At 44.6% G+C, this 24,874-nt stretch overlaps 2 long non-coding RNA genes across 2 annotated transcripts in view; both read right to left on the bottom strand.

Annotated features, from left to right (window-relative positions):
- Window positions 1–11,740: 11,740 nt before the first annotated feature.
- On the bottom strand, window positions 11,741–18,136 carry LOC121440017. Its single transcript, XR_005973320.1, has 3 exons — window positions 18,117–18,136; window positions 17,870–18,039; window positions 11,741–14,458 (listed from the first exon to the last, which is right to left on the bottom strand). It is a non-coding gene; the product is annotated as an uncharacterized LOC121440017 (long non-coding RNA).
- Window positions 18,137–23,053: 4,917 nt separating this feature from the next.
- Window positions 23,054–24,874, bottom strand: part of LOC121439920 — a 43,798-nt gene continuing 41,977 nt past the window's right edge. Inside the window, exon 3 of the long non-coding RNA XR_005973307.1 lies at window positions 23,054–23,144. This is a non-coding gene — a long non-coding RNA (uncharacterized LOC121439920). The remainder of the gene's footprint in view (window positions 23,145–24,874) is intronic.

Raw genomic sequence — 24,874 nt, 5'->3', positions numbered from 1 at the left:
TGTGATTAAGAATATCATCAAACAAGCATTTAACAAACAAGCATTTTAAAAAACGTTCGGGCCACTAACCTAAGCAAGTGTACCTCCTTCACTAGTCATTCATTTTACAGTCTCTACTGCTATTTGCTTCTTCCTCCTTCTTGATAACATGGTCCCAACAACAAAGCAACAGCCCTGTCTATCATTAAATCATAAACTCAAAGCAACATACTATTTATAATAGAGTTTATATCCAGTAAACTCCGGAGCCAAGTTCTGTATGGTGGTGGCAGATGGTTGTGAAAGGAACTGTTTTTGCATGTTGGCTTCCTTTCGTTTGCAGGGGTTGATTAACTCTGATGTATCTAAACAAAGTTTCGCTACTAGTCTCAAAACATGTCCTAAACATATACGGAAAGTTGCTAACAGTGAAAAAACGGATTTTATTTTTTCAGCTTATGAATATGTGAAATGGGTGATTCTATCCATTTTCCCTGGTGGCTATAGAAGACGAGGACATGGGAAACTGGCATACTCCGTGGAAAAGCAACCGTCTGAGGCGGAGGGAAAGATCCAGGAATTAAGCAGGAATGTTACAGTGGCATTTTACAAATCTCTCTGAATAAAAACTGATTGGCCAATTACATGCTCACAGCTGGAAGGTGCTTGTTCATATACATTTTAAAGACTGCGTTTGCCTTTGTGGACAAATACCATCCACAAGACAGGAAATTAAGAGCGCAGTGGGAGGTGTCGGTTTTGTTTATTTCCAGCTTCTTTCATCATGAGTGCTTTTAAAATTAGCAGTAAGGATTCATATGTATATGATCATATGTTCATGCATTCGTGTATTTTTTTTTTGAAACAGAAAAGTTTTGTTCCCAGAGCACCATAAGGGAGGCAAACAGACGGAAAACAAGCATGGCGCCTGTCCTGTCTAAGGAGCCTGAGTTCTCTAGCTCTTTCTAAAGGCGCCGAGAAATACTCTCATCGGCACCAGCGTGAAATAATTGTGTAAAATAAATGTGGCGCAAGAGTGTTGGTTTTGTGGGAAGGTAAAAAAAATAATATCTGAAGGAAATAGATAAATCGCTCTAAAAGGAGCAAGTTTTTGCTTCCTTTCAGACTTGGGTTACGTGGGAAACTGTGTCGTTTCTAACCCCACAGACAGGGGAAAACGGGCTTGAGAGGACAGACAATTCAAAGTTATGGCCCACTCACCCATCCCCTGGAACCATTGTATTCACTTCAACTTGACTGTAAAATGAATTTGGGGTAGGAAGGGACACTTATTAAATATTTATACATCACCACTCAGCTCGAGCACAGGAGTTTTTGCATATTTCCTTGACGGTGAATACCGTTAGTAAAAATATATTTTCTAAATTTTTAGTTCAGAATAGTTTTCTGACTTCCAAGAGTGGTGGGGTACACATTTTTGAGGAGAAAAATAAATACTGGGGGGGGGGGGTGACTGCAGTTTCTTTCCTCCCTTTTTAGCCCTTCACAGTGGACACAAAGTATCGGTTGATTCCTGAGCATGTTTGAATGGCTACTAAAGCCTGTGGATAATATCCTGATTAAATTCAAGCGTGATCTCGCAGATAACCTAATACACATGCGATCAACTTGTCCTGATTCTTAAAAGTCATTAATCATTAAAGCTGCCCTGAATGTGCAGCTTCCAAAACTGTGTGGGTATGTTTTCAACACTCAAATTTATATGTGTGTGTGAATGTATATATGTGTGTATGCATATGTGTGTATAATTAATAATTGTATATGTTTGTATGTATGTATATGGTCATAATGTAATTTAAAAGGATAAAAAAGGGGAGCAAAAGCTATCCTTAACTGATAAAAGCAACTACATATATATTATATGTATCTTGAGTTATTATATACACAAATAATATATAAGCATATTTTTGGAATTTTTTTCTGGGTATCTTTTTGAATTTCAAAAATGCACTTATAAATACTATACATTTCAATTTTAAACCACAGAGTTGTTTTAAAATAGCCTTGATAAATTATGTAAGCTTTCCCCTAGTCTCAGAGTTTACATTTTGGGGTTTGGCCCTCAGGTCTACTTCTAAAACTCTAACTGGGTTTATTCAGCAAGCCTTCCTTCATCAGGTTCCGAATGTCTTGGCTTTGCAATCTGTGCACTCTAGGGTGCACACCGCCTTCCTCAGTGGTGACTGGCTTCGCAGCCTGAATTCTTAAGAAAGAAAAAATATTCACTGCATATTTTTAAAGCTTTCTGTTAATATTTTTTCTTTCTGATTTTTATCCCTTTTCCCTTTTCTCTCCCCGTTTCCTTCCTATTTACTTATTTATTTTGATGTGCATATCCTGGTCTTGGTTTTTTTGTTTTGTTTTGTTTTGTTTTGTTTTCCTTCTTCTTCTTCAAATGGCTCGACATCAACCAGAAAAGTAACACATAGTTATGACTTGTTAAGAATCAAATATTCAAAACTAAAAAACGCCGACGTTCCGATATACCAGCTTGTTCTTGGCCAGTTTAGCATGCAGGGTTTTTTTTTGGGGGGGGGGGGTTGTTCTTGTTGCTGTTTGTTTGTTTGTTTCATTTTTTAACATACGTCGAAAATGTATGGTGCTGTGGCATATAATCTTAGAGATTAAAAAAGTAATTCATGATGCACACATTCTTCAAGAGCATCCTGCCTATGAGTTGAAGGGATGCAAGGAAGAGGGAGCGAGGGAGCGAGCTAGGCAGGCGTTGAGGAGGGTCGCAGTGAGGTGTGACTGGGTATTCGGTAAAGCGACCGCCGGTGCTATTGCCCCCTACCCGCGCGCGCTTTTTTTCCTTCCTCTTAGTCCCTGCTTAGAATTTTTCCACTGAATTAAAAACAAAAACCGTAACCCAAACATTATGATTCTAGAATCGATGTTGGTACCTAAGTCACTCCTGCCAACCGGAGGCCTCCTGTGCTGGCTGAGCAGTCTTAACTGCCTGCGGAGACAGAGCCCTTCCTACTTTGTGCGCTGGGTCCAAGAGATGCTTAGAAAATGAAGCTCAAGCTCAGACTTAGATAAAATATCAGAGCTAAGTAGAACTTCTTGGTAAGTGGCAAAGGGCTCAGGATGAAGAGGTGGAGATTTTTTTTCCGCTCTCTTTGTCCTGGACACCCAGGTCTCCAAGCAAGGGCTGTGCTCTAGCTGGAGTTTAGCGTCCCAAGTCGCCTTTAGAACCTCGAGCTTCCTAAAGACAGACTAACAAGATTCCTCAAGGATATCTCCTCCGCGCCCCTTCCCGCCCCCGCCCCCAACCCACCCAGGTGCAAATACCCTGCGCCAAGCAAGTCGGGAAAACTGGTGTCACCGTCCCAGGGTCTGAAAACTGGTGTCACCGTCCCAGGGTCTGCTTAGCTTATTCTCCTTCCTCCTGATCCCTCCACACAGACAAGCCTGCAACTCCCTTACGCCCATTGGGAAGCCTGCCATTATCCGCCTCCGGATAAAGGCAGCTACTTTGGGGACAAGGCAGTAGCAAAGGAGAATTAGGAGAGGAAACCCTGTGGCGAACCCTGAGAATCATGTGTGTGTGCACTCGTTTCTGTTTCTTTGGGGATTTTCTCCCAACAGATAGGCAAAGAAAACTAACTGACTTAAGACATAACACAACTTAAAGCTGACCTTTCTCATTTCTAAGTGTCAGGTTAACCTTTAAATCCACGAAAACAAACTTCGTCTCAGTAAAGAAACAGGCGTCAACCTTATGGAAAACACTTCAGAGGCACGCTAGACTTCAAATAACGGCTTCCAAACACTCTGATACTTCAAGCTTGGGAGTATCAGAAACAGATGGGCTCACTTCCTCTTTGCCTTCTCTACGATCTCCAAAAATGAAGGAAGAGGTTGTGTGGGGGGGGGGGCATTTTCCTTCACTCATTCCACATTTGAAAATTTTGACTAATACCAGACCCATTCTAATTATGTGTTTTATTGCTTTAGAGAAATTATTATTGTTTCATTGGAGGAGCCGATAAACATTTGGTCTTTCAAAAATGCCTGGCTCTTCTTTATGTAGATTCTCTTACAAAGACTTGAAGCTTTTTTGTTTTGTTTTTTTTTTTTTTTTTTTTTTTTTTTTTTTTCAAGATAGGGTTTCTCTGTGTAGCAGTCCTGGATGTCTTGGTTTTATAGACCAGGCTGGCTTCGAATTCACAGATATCCACCTGCCTCTGCCTCCCAAGTGCTGGGATTAAAGGCATGAGCCACTACCACCTGAGAACATGAAGCCTTTTGTGGGGGAGTGTATCTCATAAAAATAACAAACAACTTCTAGCTTCTGACACCAGTGGTGATGTCCTTTTGCTTCCAGGCAAACCAGCTCTCCACCCACCTATGCATGCCTGCTGTGGTTCCCCATCTCCAGAGCACAGAGGGGAGAAACTCATTTGCCATCTTGCTGGTTGATATGAGCAATACTGTTCCTAATCAAGGGAATCCCTTCTCTCAAAATAGCTACGAAGGGGTTTCTAATGTGTGTCCAATCTTATGTATTGATAAGATTTTTCAAATGGCCACCTCTTTCTGGGCTGTAGAGAAACCCAAGGACACGTATCTCTGCCTGTGTCTAGCTCTCTGAATGCTTATTTGTATGTCAGTGTGTGCGCTCCTGATAGGAAAATGCTTGCGATGTGAAGTAGCTGCAAATCACGTTACAAATGCAGTGAGATTCTAAACTTGGAAAGCTAAAATTGTAACAAGTACTTACTCTTAAAGACCTCACCGTCGTTCAGAGTCCTGTCTAAGGGATCATTTTCTTCTGGGCAATCCAGCAAGAGGATCAAAGATGGAGAACCCACACTTATAGCAGCGTCTTCCCAGCATCTTATGTTTATTAAATCAAGAGGCAAGCCCTGGCAAATTCAATCTCTCCTCTTCAGGATGGCATTCTTTTGAAAGGAAGATCCAAGCCGAGCATAAGTCGAGCTGCTCAAGAACACTCCCAGGTTGTGCCAACCTCCGATTTTAGAGGTGTTCTGAAGGGTGGGGCAGCGAGGCAGGACGCCTGCTGGGCGCTGGCCACCTGTGCCACTCTAAGCTCTGTTTCCCTCATCAGAATGATTAGAATAACTATAGTATCTGTCACTTCATGGGACTGGGGTGAAAATTATCAATACTCAAGAAGCTCCTAGTGCTTGATACAAAGAACAGAACCAAACCTTTTTTGGGGGGGCGGGGGAGTTGTTTTGTTTTGAGACAGGGTTTCTCTGTGTAGCCCTGGCTGTCCTAGAACTTGCTCTGTAGATCAGACTGGCCTCGAACTCAGAGCTCCACCAGTCTTTGCCGCCTCAACAATGGGATTAAAGATGTGTGTCACCGTGCCCGGCTACCAAATGTTTTTGTTTGTTTGTTTGTTTACTTAAGATTTTATTATTATTATTGTGTGTGTGTGTGTGTGTGTGTGTGTGTGTGAGAGAGAGAGAGAGAGAGAGAGAGAGAGAGAGAGAGAGAGAGATGGGGTGGAGCCCACGCTCTGTGACATGCACATGGAGATCAGAAGTTAACTTTGTGGAGTTGATTCCACCTTTAAGTGGAACCCAGGGATTGAACTCAGGTAACCAAGCTTTTGAAGCAAGCACATTAGCACACTGAGCCACCCCACCATCCCCAGAAAGTTTTGTTCGTTGGTTTATTTTTACTTTTATACTGTGTATATTAGTGATAGGTGGCCTATTTGACAAAACAGAAAATCTCTTTGTTCTAGGATACAGGCTATTTCAGGCCTATTTATGGAGGTAATTTGATCAATATATTACGGGTAAACTGGCATCTTCCAGAGGGTCTGTGGACATGGGACTTCCTACTCCTTCATTTTGCTGACGTCCTCTTTTGGCTGAATCCTGATTTTGCCTGCTTGCCATTTGTTTGTTTGTAAAACCAGTGTTGTGCCTACAATGAGCAATCAATAGAAACCTCTGGAATGAATGCCTGAAAGAAGAGCAAGTCCGTGGCCTCATTTTAAAATGCTGGATGTGGCCAGTGAGCATGGCAGGAGGGGGAAACGTGTGTGAAGAGCTGAGACCCGAGGACCCCTCTTGGCACCTTGCTAAGAGTTTAGAAGATTGCTGTGACGGTGATCCTGACTGTGGACCTCACTAGGTTGGCAGACTCCAAGAAGATGAATAAAACACACCTCTGGGTGTGTCTGTGAGGAAACTTCTGGAGAGCACTCAACCCTGAGGTCTCTAGCCTAATCAATGTCGATCTGCTGATGCATCCAAATCCCAGTAACCATTGGGAGGAGTGGGATTGTGTCGGATCAAATCTACTTGGGTGCCTGCTAAGACACCATTTAAAGTGGCCCCTTCTTCTCTCTGCTTTCTGGCCACCGTGCAGTGAACAACTCTGCTCCACTGCTGCCTTCTGCCATGGTGTTCTGAGCAGACCCAGAAACACAGCCCCAACAGGCCATGGACTCAAATTGCTGAACCCCGAATTAAGGTTTCGAGTTGTTTTATCTCAGGTATTTAACACAGCAGGAAGAACTGATCCCCTTGATCGTGAGAACAGAAATAAAATTCTGAGTCTGTGGTCCATGGGGTGGTCCTAATAGAAGGGCCGGAGACAGCTCACAAGAGTGGACATAGCCTTTCCTGAACAGGCATCTCCCACTTAGGAGTCAGGCACGTTTCTCATAATCGCTGGCTCTCCCACAAGCTGTGTGATGCCTGCAGATCTGGAGACGATGGGGTTAACACTTTCTTGCCTGGCTCTAATGAGTACCGGCTCTAATGATTCAAGGTGGAATCAGTACCACCTTGAACCTCAGTCTTTCCTTCAGAAAAGAATGCATTACGACAAGTTCTGGAAAACAGACATGCAAGCAAGAATGCACCAGAGTCTGCACAGCATAGCATGAGTGAGGGAGATGAAGGCAGTATCAGATCTCAAATAGGGTTACACTCAGGGGAGTTACAAGATGGTCCTGGGCAGGTTGATGCTGTTAAAGCTGGCCTGGTTTCTAAAGATGATGGTGAAATCTCTACCTGGGGAATATTTGAAAGAAAAGCAAGAAAGGGACTTGGGGTGTCGAAGCCATAGGTTCAATCCGGAGCACTGTATAAACCAAGCCTGGTGGTGTACAGCTGTAATCCTAGCATTGGGGAGGTAGAGACAGGAGGGTCAGCAGTTCAAAGTCCTGTGCTACAGAATGAGTTCAAGATCAGCCTGGTTTGCATGAGATCTGAAAGGGAGGATGGGAGAGGGAGGGAGGGGGAGAGAGGGAGGGAGAAAAAAGAATCAAGGGACATTTGTTGTGAAGGGAACTAAATCAAGAAAAAGACCCCAGAGGTCTTTTTGTGTTCTAGGTTCCAAAAGTATGTGGCTCCTAAGAACATTCACTGAGGTACCAGAAAGGTGCTGGGGACTGAAAGGGTTTCCTGAAACACAGGCTAGTACAGACCCCCTGATAGGGAGGAGAAAGGGGGCCCCTGAGTGAGCAAAGTCCTGAGTTGACATATTGTTGACATAGGTACAACCAAAAGATCCATGGGAAATTGGCACAGTTGCCCATTCCATCAGAATGAACACAGCCCACCTGAAGCCCCAGTTTTTTGTGCTTGTATCTGTGTGTCTGGCTGTTGTTGGTTGTTTTTTACTCTTTGGGCTCTTTACTCTTTTGGGGAACCGCCACCCAGCTCCCAAATAAACCACACTGTGTGTATTGTTTCTTCTGAATGTCCGGTCTTAGTTTGTTTTGTTTCTATTTGACTTTTCTAACTTAAATTGTCCATTCTACCTTTTGCCTCTGGACCTTACTTTCTCTATACCTTTCTTTACTTCTTACTCTGTGGTTGACTGTGTAGCTGGGTGCTTGGCTCCTGGAGTCCTCCTCCTTCTCCTTCTTTAGCTCCTAGATCTCCTCTTCCCAGATATCTCCTTCTATTTATTCTCTCTGCATGCCAGCCCCGCCTTTCTCCTGCCTTGTTATTGGCCGTTCAGCTCTTTATTAGACCGATCAGGTGTTTTAAACAGGCAAAGAATGACAGCTTCACAGAGTTAAACAAATGTAACATAAAAGAATGCAATGTATCATTGCATCATTAAAGCAAATGTTCCACAGCATAAACAAATGTAATACATATTAAAATAATATTCTACAACATCTGGCCTTTCTTCAGTCCCTTTCCACCCCTCTTCAGTATTCCAGGACCCAAGCTGTGTGGGTCAAGATGTCACATAGGCACTTTCAAAGGGCCCATGCCTGTGAGAAGTCCTAAAGCCTCAGTTTACAGTTCAGAGAGATGAAAGGCCTTGTTCCAAGTCATACAGATGATGTGTGGGTCCCAGAAAGCCTTGCCAGGCGTAAGATGCTTGGAGATTCAATTACGGCAGCGTGAAGGAAGTAACTGAGGACACTCTCAGTGAGTATTAAACAATATTTGTGGCTATGATCAAGGGTGTGGGTTATATCAGTATTGACAGCAAAGCCCTGAGTGTCATCACAACAGCGACCCAATATGTGGATGCTAGGGGCCCAGCCAACTTTCTCTCTCAGAGAGGAAATTGCTCCAGATCTCACAACTTCCAGGGATAGAGTTGGAGCTGATACTCTGCTCTTGGATGTTCACATCCCTACTGTTTGAGGATTTAATTTAATTCCTAAACAGGGACAGTATAACACTGCTTTCAGACATGTAATTTGAATTTTACCTCATGTCAATGATAAGCAAAATAGTCTCTCTTTTTTTTTTTTGTCCATCATAAAAACTGCTTTCCCACAACCTTTCCATTTGGTGAATTAATGTTACTTCCAGGTACTTTCTATTGTCTACTAAAGATATGGCCCAGTCCCTACACTGGCATAAGAAAAGCAACAGAGAAGGGTTGTGTTCATGTTTTTAATTGACTTTTGCAACATCACTGCCTCTGCCACACTTAAGACCATCCCATTGTAGTAAACTGACTAAATAACTCCCATGGTTCCTCTCCAGACTCTACAGTCTATGGTTACTCAGGAGCTAAAATTTAAATCTTTCTAAAAATGAGTAGTCATCATAACTAGTGGTAAATATATCAGAAAAGGCAAATATCAACACTCCCAGTATATTGAGAAATTTCATTAAGATAAACAGGAACCTTGAGACCTTACTCCGTGACTGGCCAATTGGCTTTTCTCATTTAGACTGAGAAGATAAAAAAGCCTTCCAAAGTGGCTGGATGAGACATTCCTAGAAGGTCAACTAAAATGAGTTGCAGTAATAGGGGAGGGCCTACATAATGAGACTTTAGGATATCTAATAGAGATGGGAATTTTGACAACTTTAGGGGGTTCTCCTCTTCACAGAGGAGAAACAGAGATACAGTAAGTTAGTGACCCGGGACAAGTCAATACCTGGAGAAGGTTTTCCTAATTCCTAAGCATCTTCATCCTTGGTTGCTTGCAGCCCGGTTCTGGAGGCCAAGACAAGTCCCCCTTTCCTCATTCCTGTAACTCTCTCATACCACAGCCCTTCTCCACACCAGAGCGCTTGTGTGTAGAGCAGACAACATGGGAGAGAGACACTGGCTGCCCTCGGGTGAGGAGTGACTTGCCCATCTGCTCCTCGAAGGTTCTATACAGAGGATGGATGAAGCAGGGTGGCCAGGCATTGCCTGGGACTGGCCTAGTTTTAACACGAATGTTCACGTTCCAGGAAACACTGCAGTCCACGTTGGATCGGGATAATTGTTCACACGGAGACAAATAACAGCACCACTGCCTGACACACAAGTGAGAGAATGTGAAGAAAGGACAAGGCAGATGTCGCCCCCGAGTGCACAGCTAAGACCTTCGCTTTATGGATCAGAGCGAAGCTCCCTGGGGTAGCGTGCAGGGATGTCCCCCTTCGTCTATACTTACCACTTCCTGCAGCAGCAAATAGCTCCGCTTTGAAATGGACCATGCCTCCTGGTGGAGCATGATGTCTCAAATAGGCCTTTCAAAGACTCATGACATGGTTTTAAAACACAGCTACGGAGTGACGGAGCCACAATGTACAACTGTGTTCTGGATTCCGAGACAGACTGTTGTTACAAGGTGCACGCATTTATACAATCCTCAGCGTTCTGCACCAAAGCAGCCCCAAGTGGAGCTCTGGAAATTTCTAATAGCCTCTTTAAGACTGCCTTGTTTCCACTTGGCTCACCCTAGACAGAAGCGTTATTCAGGTAACCCTTGAACACCTGTCTGCCAAACCTCAGGCTGGAGATAGTGGTGTGTGCCAGGAGTCCAAAGGGAAGAGGCAAGAACCTACCCTCGACTTCTAACCATGCAGTTAGCTGAGCTGTTTCTTTATGGAAATCACTTGGCTTCTTCATCTTCCAAACAGGCGACAACAGGTCTCACGGGAGACTGTGGAGTCGGAGAAGGCACAAATGTGGAAGTGCCTTGAAAACTGCCAGGTACTGCACAGAGCCAAGGTGTCCAGTGAAGGGCTCTGATGCAAGAAGCCGGGCTTGGCAAAATGCAGCTCTAATTGGGGATTATGCACACTTGCTGGTCCCTGAAATGGCCATCACCTAATCGCAGAAGTGTATGAAAGGTGAGAAGGAAAACCAGTGAAAGGGACAGCATGGAAACCACAAACCACACCTTAGGGCCAAAGGAAACCCAAAGAGTCATTGCTGTAATCTACTGCTTTCTTCTCCGACTGACATAACGCCAGACTGAGCATTTAAGACGGCATGAGAACAAGTACTTAAAGGAGTACTACACACAAAGCTTGCATTCTGCTGAGTGTGGTTTTAGATAGATAGATGATAGATAGATAGATAGATAGATAGATAGATAGATAGATGATAGATGGATAGATAGATAGATGATTGATAGATAGATAGATAGATAGATGATAGAGATAAATAGATGATAGATGGATAGATAGATGATAGATAGATAGATAGATAGATGATGGATAGATAGATAGATAGATAGATGATAGATAGATAGATAGATAGATAGATAGATAGATGATAGATGGATAGATAGATAGATGATTGATAGATAGATAGATAGATAGATAGATAGATAGATAGATAGATAGATGATAGAGATAAATAGATGATAGATGGATAGATAGATGATAGATAGATAGATAGATAGATGATGGATAGATAGATAGATAGATAGATGATAGATAGATAGATAGATAGATAGATAGATAGATAGATAATAGATAGATAGATGATAGAGAGATAAATAGATGATAGATGGATAGATGATAGATAGATAGATAGATAGATAGATAGATAGATAGATAGATAGATGATAGAGAGATAAATAGATGATAGATGGATAGATAGATGATAGATAGATAGATAGATAGATAGATAGATAGATAGATAGATAGATGATAGAGAGATAAATAAATGATAGATGGATAGATGATAGAGAGATAGATAGATAGATGATAGAGAGATAAGTAGATGATAGGTGGATAGGTAGATAGATGATAGATAGATAGATAGATAGATAGATAGATAGATAGATAGATTAGATAGATAGATAGATTTGGAGTCCCAGAATGTGGGTGAACATACCTTGTATCTGCATAGACTGCAGAGACAGCATCACAACAAACAGATGGCTTGCCTGTGAAACCCAATCTGATTCCCTTCTCAAGATGTGACTTTCTAGTCCCCAAACTGAGGCAGAGTAGTGTGACTGACTTTGGCCAGGACGACACAGTGGAAGAATATGAGCCTGCCTCGCTGTACGTTCTCTTGCTAGCTAAGGGAACAAAACCCTGCTGGCCTGCGGGAGGGATGGGCTCTTTTTAAGTTGACAATCCTTATGTTAGCCATTGTCAAAACACTATTTGACCACCTGGCCGGGGGTGTATATGCCTAGTCCCACCACTCAGCAGACGGAGGCACAGATCTATGAATTGGAGGCCGGCCTGGTCTACATAGAGAGTTCCAGCCATCTACAACAATAGTAAAACAAAACCAAAAATCACCATTAAACAAAGAAACACACAAACCATGTGGCATGTGCCTGCAGATATTTACTTTTGTTCATGTGCCTAAGAGCATTTATAATGGCCTCCATTGGGTTCCTTTTTAAAATGTTTGTTTTGTTTTGTTTGAGACAGGGTCTCACTATGTAGTTTAGGCTGGCGTCAAATGTATAATCTTCCTGCCTCAGCTTCCTGGACACAAGTGTTACAAACATCTGCCAGAACACAAGTAAAACCTTGTGTGTGTGTGTGTGTGTATGCACGCGCAAGCGTGTATATGTGTGTATGTGTATGTGTGTGTGTATCTGCATGTGTGTATGTGTATATGTGTGATACACCTCAGCTCCAGAGCCTTGTGTGTGCTAGGCAAGAAGTCTATACTTATTACCCCCTTAGATCTTCACTGAACTCCTTCATGCATCTGTCAGTCATGGTCCAGGCATAGATCGGATGCTCTTGGCCAGGCCCTGTCATGGTTTTCTGGTTGGCCAGCTAATACTGAGCAGTGACACCTGGGATCTCTTCAATGTGTTGAATTACAGATGAAGTAAAAGATTCTGTTACTTTAGGACAAAGAACAGATAATTTCTGGTATACGTATGTTCCAAATACTTGCTCTCCCATCCTTCCTGCAGGCCAGGCGGGGCTTCTTCCCACAGCTAGCAAGAGAAAACAGGGTGAAGGAGGCTCAGCAGCACCAGGTCAGGGCTCAGTCTCCATCACTGCGCTGTGCTGGCTGATGTGAGTCAGCCTGTTCTTTCCCAATTTCCAGGACTAGAAAGTCACAGTGAGAAAGACATGAAGAAGATGAAGGGAAAGGCTTTGTTCCGACAGCCCATCTACCCGAGGCTCCAGCAGCAACATCACCATCAAAAGATGCCAAGAAAATTTTCTATGAAAATGTACTCGAATGTCACCTTCCCTTTCCAGTCAAACCCAGGAGTGTGCTGATGAAGTGCCTGGCGGAGCAGACCCAGGCTCTGGTCTGCTTTTGGAAATCATTTTCTTTATAGGCTTGGTCAGGCCACATCTCTGGAGCACAGTCTCTTTGACCATAAACTGGTAAGCTCTCACTCATGGGGCCTTGCCGCTCTCTGACTCAATAATCTTGAATATTTTAACTCAAGAAACTTTCTTCTTTCAGCCATGTCTCCACAGAAAACCTCCCGGCCTCATCGGCTTTATGACAATATTAGCAATGCTATCACTTAAAACAGCCCATTATGGCCCTCATTGACTGGTCCCGAATTCAAAGTAAATTCAATCACCAATACATATCCAATAAAAAAATGGAAATCTCCAGGCTAAAGGGACATCAGCCCCTGGAAGGGAACGAATCTCCTGAATAAATAAATTTGCTTCGCCCAATATTTCCCCCTCTTGATTTGAATAGAGACAGTAACCCTCTTTCTGTCATTGAATTAATTTGCTAGAAGTGGCTGTAATTTCTATATAAATCCTGAGATTGTTTCTAATTTGCATGTTATATATGAATGTTTATGCATGTGGTGCCAGCCTAATGTTCTCCAGGGATGCGCTTGGAAACTGTATGAATCATGTAAACAAAATTAGGCTGAAATAAAAAGAATGTATGATATTTTCCTCACTAGTACTAGTTTTTTTTTAAAGTTTGGTTTTCTCCTTAATGGTCTTCCTGCTGACTTTAATTATATTTATGGCACAATTATCCTGCGCCGGGCACAGCCTTGTGTGCCCAGTGCTCATTTGGCGTCTGGTTTGGGGGTATGCCTGGCAGACAGATGGGTCGTGTGATGGCTCTCTTGTTTGTTCCCTTTGGAGTGGGGAGGAGGGAAGACGAGAGGTGTGGTGGCGTCTACACAGCTCATTCTTCTTCACCTCACCTTCTTCCTCCTGAGGTCCAGGGCTGCTTCCTCCTGCAGACTCCCTGGAGGGCTATCTGAAGACGGTTGCTGCTGTTAGTTAATGATTGGCCAGCTGTCCACACTAATTTTATAGCGTTTACGTATGCACATGCATTGTTCTGGAGCGGCAAACACTCAGTGGTCATGGTTTGGTCACTCAGCAGGGACGTCACTTTCTAAAGCTTTCCAGAACACCTCTTCAGTGAGGTCCAGTGTCAATCAAGGAGGACTCTTGCTCTCATCAGGGTAACATCACTCTGTGGTTGTGGTGGTCATGTGACAATCCTTTTCAAAAGATCAGGCTGTCCCAGGGTCCCTTTGTTTTTGTCCGAAGGAAGAGCTACTGTGCCATGGTGACCCTCCTTGCTTTTTCTCATAACCCTCTGAATTGTTTCTGTCTGACCGCTGACTGCCACAGCTCCTTCTAGAGGCCTAGAGGCATTTGGGCATTTGAGAGGTTCGTAATGGTGGATCCCCAAGCTCCTTCTCACCATAGCATTTGGAAGTTTGAAGGGCTCTGCCGTCAGGAGCCGGCTTCCCATCACTTCTCCTTCAGGTGTTGCTTCTCAGGATGAATCCCCTTCAGCTCACCCTTGCCCAAGGGTTTTGATCATTCCTTCCCTGAAAGATCAAGAGAAAATGTAACCTACTGATAATATTGTGGGACACACTACTGACCTAAGCTTTCAGTAATTAACAGCCACGCTCTGAAATCTTCCCACCCTGGATGGAAAGGAAGGCGCTGCAGGATCATGACATAGTCCCTTAGGACGAAAAAAGACTGGATATTTGTAAAGCACCCGTTGTGGGCCGGGCTTTGTGCTCTGGCTTCTGTTATCTCCTTAGCAACCCTGTATGTGCTACCATTCTGCAAAAGAGTGAGTCTGAGACCGAGGAACTGAAGCTCCAGGGAGGAGTGCATCACCTCTAAGCTATGGAAGAAACCCAAGCGAGGGGGGCGCATCTCCACTAAGTCCCAAGGTGAGCAGCTGCCTGCCACCCCAGAGGCAGCCGAGAGCAGGGTGAGAACGGCCTGGAGTTCATGGTCAGGAAAGGGCACAGAAGACTCTCTGACAGGCAGGAGGAAACTTTCCAGAAAAGATTCTGAGTAGCCAGGACCAATGGCACAGGTCAGTAATCCCAGCCTCTTGGGAGACTGAAAATTGAAGGCCTTTCTGAACTATAGAATAGGTCCAAGGCTAGCCTGAGTAACTTAGTGAGTGCCTGTCTCAAAATCCCAAAAAGTAAAAAGAAAGCTGGTGATGTGGCTCAGTGGTAGAGTGCTTCCCTAACTTGCCCAAGGCCCTAGGTTCAAGTTATGCTCAGTCATGGAAAAACATTAAAAGACCCTGGTGGAGGAAGATAGGAATGAACAAGAAAGGGGGTAGCCTCCAGAAAAGTCCAGGGCAGGGTGGGAGGAGTCTAGGACAATCCAAAGCCCCAAATCTAGTCAGAATGTACATCTGTCATTTTGGAAAGTGGTTCAATCTGGACAGAGGACAGGAAAGGAGGCCCGGGACCTCCTTCACAGGGACAGCAGGGGCAGGTTCCCCCACACACACCAGAGGACCATTCAAGGGTCACCTGAGGCTATTGCCATCAGTACTGAGGTTGGGGCAATGGAGAGATGGCTCAAGGTTCATAGCGCTGATGGCTCTTGCAGAGGACCTGGGGATCATTTTCTAAAACCTACATAGCAGCTCGTAACCATCTGTAACTCCAGTCCCAGGGGATCCAATGTCCTCTTCTGGCCTCCATGAGCATCAGGTATGCAGTTCACAGATATACATGCACGCAAATATCCATGCAGATAAAAAGATCTTTAAAAAGCAGTATCTCAATAGGTATGCCTACACTATTTCCAGAAGCCATTCAGTGAGATGGCAGGAGCTTGGTGCTCTGCTCTTCTGGATGCAAGAGAGGGACCACGGCGATGGTGGAGCCAGCGTACCTGAAGTTGCAGTAGCAAGTGCTTTGTGAAGGGTTTTCCTGCTTCTAGGTTTCTTTACCACATTGCAATTACTTCAAATTTATATATGTTCACATCCAAAACCCCACAGATAATCCTATTTATTTGTCCGTCTTTATAAACAAGCAGGCTTTGGTAAGAGTAGGGGAGAGGCGAGAAGAGCGTTTGGGAATAATAAGGCAGAAATTTGCCTTTGAAAGCTTTCCTTTCCCTTACTGAATCCATTCAAGGAGAATTCAATCTTCAAGGTCAAAAGAAGGTCACATATCCTAACTTCCTTGCACCCACAGCTTAATCATCTAAAATTAAAAATCAATTCTTGTCTGAGCCTCATGAAGAGCCCATAATTGCTTCGGAGTGAAGCTCCGAATCCCCGCACCCTCTCCCACCTTCCATTTCTTAGAGACGAGAGTATCATTTTTCAAGTCCAAGGCTTTGTCAGGATGAGATTGCACAGTAACCGAGTAGAACAATCTGTTAAAGATGAAATCATTTTCATCGTTATGTTCTTCAGACAGAAATGAAGCCCCTCTTTAAGGCTGCCCCTGAAGATGGCAAAAATGTAATATGAGCCAATTATTAGCAATAGTTTTCCTTTGAAGAATAACAGAGCACCGGCTATTTCTCCTTTCTTCTGCTGGCAAGCTAGCATTCCAAACTAGCAGCTTGCTTTGGTTTTTATAGAAAACCGGTTGCCATTTCCAGCTACTGGATTTTCTCTTTATCTTCGATATCCAGTTATTTGGGACTCCATATCACCATAAGCCTGTTTGGTTAGATTCTGTGCCACTAAATCAAACCCGAGACTTCTAGGATTCCAGTTAGTGTGTGTGTGTGTGTGTGTGTGTGTGTGTGTGTGTGTGTGTGTGTGAGATAAGGACAGCTTTCCATTTGATTAGTACCTTCTTAGAGAATTATTTAGCCTTCCAACCACCCACCACTGTTAAAAACCAATTCCCAGAGTTTTCATGAAATTCTCAAGTGCTTATCAGGAGCTTTTTAACTGTAAAGATCAGTTATGACATGGAAATGAATCTATTAAAACAGTATCATTGGAGGCAGAATTCTTGGCTACTTTTAAATTCTGCTCAATAGGAATGGAACTGCCCCTACCCTCCCTCTGCTGGTTATAGGTCGTCATGGCCCCTACCGAATATTCAAAGGCTGGCAGGAGATGCACGCGTGTCTCCCAGACCCACTCTGCCATAGGTACACACCTGCTGTGGCACACTGCTTCTCGTCCTTGCTAGCCGAAGCCGGATTCATCTAATCCACCACCATCATAGCAGTGGGTCCTCCCGGCCCCACGCACCCCTCCCCCCATCACTATGCCTCCAAAAGGAATGACACTCATCCAAAGTTCCCTAACTCCCATTTTAATCGCCATTTAGAATGTCTACAGCTTGGCTTCCTTCAGACCAAGCCAACTTTCTTCTAAGCCCGGAGCCTGTTAGCGAGGCTGGCTAATTAGCCTGCCTATACTGGAAGTACCGACTTTTTATTACCTTCAGAAAACAAAGCCAGGTTTGAGGAAGTGTTGGATGTAAGCTGTCTCCAAAACTTCAGGAAGGGAACCCCCCACCTTCTAAGCACCCCTCCTCCCCAGGAAGATTTGTGGTCTGGTTAGAAGGACCATTTAGATGATGAAAGGAACCAGTGGACAGCCCCTGATTTATAACCAGCGTGATTTTTTTTAATATCCACCAAATTAATATTTTTATGCCTGCTCCCCCATCAAGTTGCTTGGGCTTGAATTTCAAGTAGGGTAACCTGCCAAGATCATGTAGTAAAATACAAACTGGATCATAAATCCCAGCAGGGGTGGGAGAACATAAGACAGATTGCTAACACCTTACAGAAGAAAAAAAAAACCAACAACAACACATTTAAACAAAAAAGCAGGAATTTGCTTTAAAGTATGCTGAGCCCAGCCGGTAGTGGAAGAGACCGAAGTGGGCTGGAGGCGGGGCTGCTTTTACCTTCCCAGCATTGCTTTCCTAAAGAGCCCAACACGCAGAAAACCATTCCGTCAGGTAACCCAGGCCCCTTGGGGCTTCTCTCACCTTGAAGCAGTGATCTCAGAGATAAGGCAGAAGAAGTACCTTGGAACAGCACCTTGACTCCTGGTCTCTCAGCCTCCCCTCCACGGCAGTGGCCGCTCATAGTTCATCAAAGTCTCCTTCATTTGTGCCAGGCCAAGGGGAATAATGCAGCTGGCAAGAAGAAGGCTGAGCTGTAAGAAGAAAGCCATGTGTTTCCTTCCTAAGACTCAAATCATTTCCCCGAGAGGAATAAAGGGCTTTTACAAACCTGCCTGGATACGGCTTGACTGGAACTGGTTGATTGCTCTCCTACCGACACCGGGCACCAGCGGGAACAACAGGAGCCCTTATTGGCTTGGTTTTTACAACAGGTTTACTGTACCAGAGCACACACAGTTAAGCAAATGCCCTTACAACCTGGCTTATAACTACAGCGATCTGGATAAACCGCAGGTCAGATCATGTCACAGAAACCTAAGTGCCGCCTGGGAGAGGGCTAATAGAACTCCTGCAATCGCCTATAAAACAGACGCGAGGCCTGTCTGTCAACACCGACTTTATAAAAGGCAATCCCCCAACCCTTCTGGTGGTCAGCTGTCAATCCTTGAGCAATGCTGTTTTTTCTTCTCATGACTGGTCAGCGCCTGGCTAAGGTGGGCTCATGGGAGCGGGCTTTACCCAGTGGCACCCCGGGGGCACAGTTCAGCGGGCGCCATGTTTCACTGAGACACGTTTTCAAAACCAAATCACCAGGTCCCATAACACTTGGCAAACATTCCCTTGGACTTCCGTTTTACTCACTCCGGGCGCACAGGCAAAGTCATGGCCGAGGCATTCAGAACCTGTGAGTGGCAAAGAGGAAAGTATAGCTTCAAACGGAATAGCAAAGTAAGAGACTCGCTAAACTTGGGTCACATGAACCCCACAGCCTGGTGGAGCTATTTTGGTTATTTTGTGGGCTTATTTTGGCCCAAGAATATTAAGGTTTTAAATTTGCTGATTACAGACATTTAATTATAACTATAAAAGGGAAATATCAAGTAAAGACGAACATAGACACAGTATATACACAGATTCAGTACATAGGTAGCTACAGTACACACAAAGATACAGTACCGATAGATTTTTTTTAAAAAATATTTATTTATTTATTAGGTATAGAATATTCTGTGTGTATGCCTGCAGTCCAGAAGAGGGCACCAAACCCCATTACAGATGGTTGTGAGCCACCATGTGGTTGCTGGGAGTTGAACTCAGGACCTTTGGAAGAGCAGGCAATGCTCTTAACCACTGAGCCATCTCTCCAGCCCAGTACCAATAGATTTTAAGAATAATGTTGATTTGTCAGTTTAATATAGTAAAGCTTTAACAGACTTCATCTTTTCAAATGGGTCCTCACAAATAGGACAGAATCCTCCCCAAGTATGCAAAAACATTTTTTTTCCTAGAAAGGGGAGTGGTAAGATATGGCTCAGAGTTGTCTGTACATAAATACTCGGAAGACATTAACTTCTTGCATTGGTAATCGCACGGCAGCTATGTAAATGGATTTAGGAAATAAACACAAAAGGTAGCATATCTACAACTTATTCTCAAACCACTCAGAAAAGAAAACACACACACACACACACACACACACACACACACGGTGGCACAGATACATAGTGCCACGTGCGCACACACACACATACGCATGCGCACATACAGAGTGATAAAGCAAATATCTAACATGTTGCTCTCTGAGGAACTTTGTAAAGGGTCCGCTACAATTTTTGTTACTCTTTCTGAAAATTTTAGGTAAACCTGAAATTATCTCAAAACAAAACAATTGTTATTTTAAGACATCCAAAGTTATCCTTGCTTGCTTATTTATTTTTATTTGTCTTATTTATTTTGTGTTGCTCAGGATTTGACACAGGGCCTTGCAAATACAAGGCAAGTGTTCTACCACTGGGCTATACTCCCTGTCCTCGTCTTACTTTTTACTTTGAGACAGGGTCTCATTAAGGCCTAGGCAAGCCTTCAACTCGTGACCTCCCTGCCTCAGCCTCTGAAGTAGCTGGGGTTACATTGTTGCTTATTCAGAATGAAACCCTAGCAGACTATACTTGTAAGTTCCTTGATTTGCTTGCCGACATTGATCTAAAACAAACTTAAAGGCATAGGCTCCATTTAAGAGATCACTGAGTGCCGGGCGATGGTGGCGCACGCCTTTAATCCCAGCACTCGGGAGGCAGAGGCAGGCGGATCTCTGTGAGTTCGAGACCAGCCTGGTCTACAGAGCTAGTTCCAGGACGAGCTCCAAAGCCACAGAGAAACCCTGTCTCGAAAAACCAAAAAAAAAAAAAAAAAAAAAAAAAGAGATCACTGAGTAAAATCTTTAGATACACGTGTTTAAACTGGAGTAATCACAGAAGACAGGAAACTAGTAAGGCATGGGGCTGAGGGGCTGTCCAAGGGAAGGGACAGAGAACGCTGGCGGTATACAGCAAGCGGGAAAGGAGACCGGCAGAACAGGTTAACCGGGGTAACAGGAGGGCAAGGCAGATGAACAAGTATGAGGAGGGATAACTAACACTGAGGACCTTTGAAAACCCCAGAAAACTTACTACTGTAGAAGTTCCTAAAATATCTACACAAACATATATAAACATATACAAAGGAGTTCAAAGCGAGCAGCCCTATAACAGGGGCCAGTGCCCCCCTCCCCCAGACTCCAGAGACTTTCAGATAAAAGGGCCAAGGCCAAGTATAGGTTATAGACCAGGTATAGGTCATAGACCAAGTATAGGTTACGACCAGGTATAGGCTATAGACCAGGTATAGGTTATTTACCTTTCTCGAGGTAATCAATGGCCTTGCCCAGCTGTAAACCCTGCAAATGACAATAAAAACTGTCCTGGAAAGCTATGCCAGGACATAGTATACAAATATTACAGTTTTAAGCAACCACCTTCTGATTGGAAGACAGAACCCATGCCTGGTTCCACTGGCTGGGTTAAAATCCCATAGCTGGCTAAGTCAGGAGCCCAAGGACCTATTAACATTATTATGCAAAGAGAACTAGTAATAAGCTGTCCCCAAGTTCTTATCTTTCTATAAAAGGTGTTTTTTAGTTTATTTATTTTATGTGTATGAGTATTTTACCTGTGTCAGGGCCCACAGTTTTGGTTCCAGCCCATCTTGACCAAAGGTCAGAGAGTTCAGACCTATTCTTGTCCCTCAAGGATGAACAACAGGACATTTGACCGAAGGTGTGGCTACCGGATGCTTTGCTCCTCAAAGGCCAGAGAACAGGATGTTTGACTTAGGACGTGGATACCAGGGGTTTTGAGTGGTAAGGAGGTAATTACACTTTCTTGTTCTTTGTATGACGAAAGTCTTGTGCCCTCCCTTTTGATTGGCGTATATAAGAACTATGAGTAATAAACTCGGGGCTTTTTTGTTACAATGTTCACTGGAGGTCCTCCTGACTCTCTCTTCTGTCTCCTGTCTATTTCTTTCCTCAATCCACACTCCCCATCTCAGAACATACGGACCAGTCGGGCCGGACCCAACAACCTGAATGCATACACATGTACACCATATATGTACCCGGAGCCTGTAGAGGTCAGAAGAGGGCATTAGATCCCCTAGAACTATAGTTATAGATATTTGTGAGCCACTCTCTTGATGACGGCATCTGAGCCAGGGTCCTCTATGAGAACAAATGTTCCTGATCATTGAGTTATCTCTCCAGCCCTGTTCTTATCAGTATACCCATAGATTAGTGGCTCTCTCAACCCTCACCAAAGAAGGTTGTCTTTACAGGACGTGATGACACAAAGAACCACAGCTGGTCAGTGTACAGAGAGTAAGAGACTGGGGGGTGATGGACACTAAGTGGGACATCTATCTCACATCCTCTCCATGGAAGGCTCAGGAATCTTCACCGAAGAAGGTGTGGACACTGTAAGAGCCACAGGTAGCTGACATCCACAGCAAAGGGGCACATGCCAGACATGGGCTGTTGCACACATAAACTCATGGTGGTTGTGACTCCAGGCAGAAGACAAGATCAAGGCAGCCGAAATCCTAGCATGGAGAGGGACTCACGAAGCCACACCCCTGATTAGCGATTGGCAAATGATGGCCATTAGTGCAGGGAGAGTTTTTATCATAGATGTGGTCACCAGGAGGCTTTCTGCGTTCCAGGATAGTCCTAAAATCCATGCACCGACAAGCAACACAAAGTCGATTCATTAGACTTTAAAAAAAACAAACATGGAGCTATGAAGATGTAGTGGATGAATTGCAGGGAAGGAACGAAGGAGATTTGATCCAAATGCTTTATATGCATGTGAAAATGCATTATATGCATGTATGAACTCCTCAGACAATGAGACACAACATCTCAATGAGAACCTTCACTGTTGGGATGGGGGGAAGAGAAGAAGAGGAAAGGAACTGACCCTGGGAGTAGTTGTGAAAACCTTTGGAAAAGGCCCTTGGAGGGACCGTCTTCACCCCTTCAGTCAAGCCCTTCCCTTCGGAAACGGAAACGTCCCAAACACGCCTTCCTGTGAACCACGTCTCATTTAGACTGAAAGCCCGCTGACATTCATTACCCTAAAACTGCGTTTCAAGAGATTTCCACTCACTTGGAGCTAAACACGTGGGGCCCAGCCCTGCCCAAATACACACCATGCTTTCTTCTTTCTCTTTCGACCAGAAGAAACATCATCCTGCTGCTGGAAACCGATGCATCTGTGTTCAAAGTGCCTGTTCCCTGAGACCTTCGAAGGAAATGGGGCCGGTTTTGGGACTTTCGTTCACGCGTGCAGACACATGTGTACGTGCATACAAACACACAGGCGCTCAGTCCGTAAAGTTAAACACACCACGGACCAGCCAAAACCCACCAGTCAGTAGACACTGTCTCCTTTCTGGAACTTCTGGGGCTGTGGACAATGTCCTGTCACTGAGCGTGTGTGTAGCTTGAACTGGCAATAAATTGAGGCACTAATCCTGAGGCTCGACAGCACCTGCAGAATCAGGGAAGGACAGCTCCACAGACGACACGTGTGTAAATCACATTTATTTTCATAGCACATTTAAATAACGTTTCAGCCCTGGGGATTTTCAGTCAAGTAATGAAGCCTCAGCCAATGAGAGTGCGCGACGTCGCTGCGATGGGCACAGCCCCTCCCAGCTCAGGGATAAAGCCTGTGATTTATATGGATGTCATCCGCGGTATCAGGGCTCCCTTGCCTTTGCCCAAGACGTTGCTGTGCACTGGATTAGAGGTGAGATTTATCTGCAAAATAAACAAAGAAAAGCCTGCGTTTTCTCGCTTAATCACACCCATCCAGACATCATGCACCCACACGCATGCCCCGGCTCGTACACACTCCTCTCTAAATACACACACACGGCACAGACCTGTTTGCTTGAGTCAGGACGGAGAACCAGCCCCATAAAAGACTACCACGTGCGACCTGGTGAAGATCTGCCTTAAGCAGTTCCCCCATCCCAGGTGGCAACCCCCTGTGGTGCCCAGGCCTTGGAGATGTGGACATCAGCATGGGACCAGCCTCGGGTGCCTGAGGCCTGCCGTACACATGGAGGAGACAAAGCAAATCCCTTCCACACCTGCCAAGATAGAGGTGTGATTCCGACCCACTTTCTGTCTTGCTTCAAGGGAAAATCTGAGTCCACCCTTCCCAGTGTCCTTGGAACGGTGGCACGGTGGTCATACTCCTTGTTCAGGGGAACTGAAAAGCAAAGCCCTCTGCTGACAGCCTTATCTCTCTCTCAAGCCTGTTTCTCTCTGCACCCTCTTTGGCTCCTTTTGCTCACCCCCTCCCTTGCCATTCTTCCTTTCTTCTTTCCTTCTTCTCTTCCTTCTTCCCTCCCTGTTTCCTTCCCTTGTTTCTCTCCCCTCCCTCCTGCTTCCTTTCCCTTCCTCCTCTCTCTTTTCTTTCCCACTTTCTTCCCTTCCTCTCCTGCTAGCTATTTACTCTCTCAGGTCTCTGTACATGTTTTAACTTGAAGCCACTTTGTTCCTATACACACGTGAAGGTTGCTATTGGCATCAGATACGCAAAAGCTACCCCTTAGTGGGGCGACCCCAGCTAACATGTGACGGGCTGTGCAAACATCTGGATATGCAGCAAGTCAATCTATAACGGCCAGACCATTCAATGCATCCCATAAACACTGAGGCTCACACCTCTATGGGGTTCTACAGTTAGCAAAACTCATTGAGGTCCTGTGTGCGGTCACAGCTGGACTTCACACAGGCCTATGTGACTGGAGACTACAGCAGTCCTGTTGGGACAGTGGTTCCTGCATCAAGACCCTTACCACGTGCCTCAAGATCACTGGAGCCATCAACATCAGAAAGCCTCATGGTTTGCTGCTGACAACCATGGCTTGGCTAGGCACCACTGGATAATGATGGATAGCTGACGGCAAGGCTGCTCACTGATCAGTTCCCGTGGAATCGGCCTGGAGTCCAGGTCAGGATTCCCCGACACTACCTGGTATTTCTAAATGAGGTCATTTTTCAGAAATGCCTAATCCATTCTGATGTCAAAGGACGGGCTTTTAATTTTATTTTTACTTTAGAAAAAGTCAAGGATGAGGCTGGCCACAAATGTACTCCCTAGGCAAAAACGACCTTGAACTTTGGTCCTCCTCTCTCCACTCCCTGTGCTGGGATTGCAGGTGTGTGTCCCCGTGCCTGGTGTATGCGGTGCTGGAGATCTGATCCGGGACCTCACGCATGTTAAGGAAGCCCTCTACCAACTGCATTTGGTCCCAGCCCCAAAGGTGGACCTTCCGTGACTTTGATGGAGTGGAAAGATGGTCTAGTGTCACCCACCAAATGTTTCCTGAGACTTATGGGGGAGTTGGGACCTTTTTACATTTAGGTTCGGATCACAGATTTGGCTTGAAGAATTGTCAGCCCAGATTCCCCACTGACCTCTGGTCGGCACACCAAAGGACGCCACTGACAATCTATGTCTGGCTATAAATATCCCT

Source organism: Microtus oregoni, unplaced genomic scaffold (assembly GCF_018167655.1).
Source record: "Microtus oregoni isolate MIOR12 unplaced genomic scaffold, Mior012 000064F_ref0000363, whole genome shotgun sequence".
NCBI lineage: Eukaryota > Metazoa > Chordata > Mammalia > Rodentia > Cricetidae > Microtus > Microtus oregoni.
Note: the sequence above shows the minus strand (reverse complement) of the source record. Positions and strands in the feature narration are given on the sequence as shown.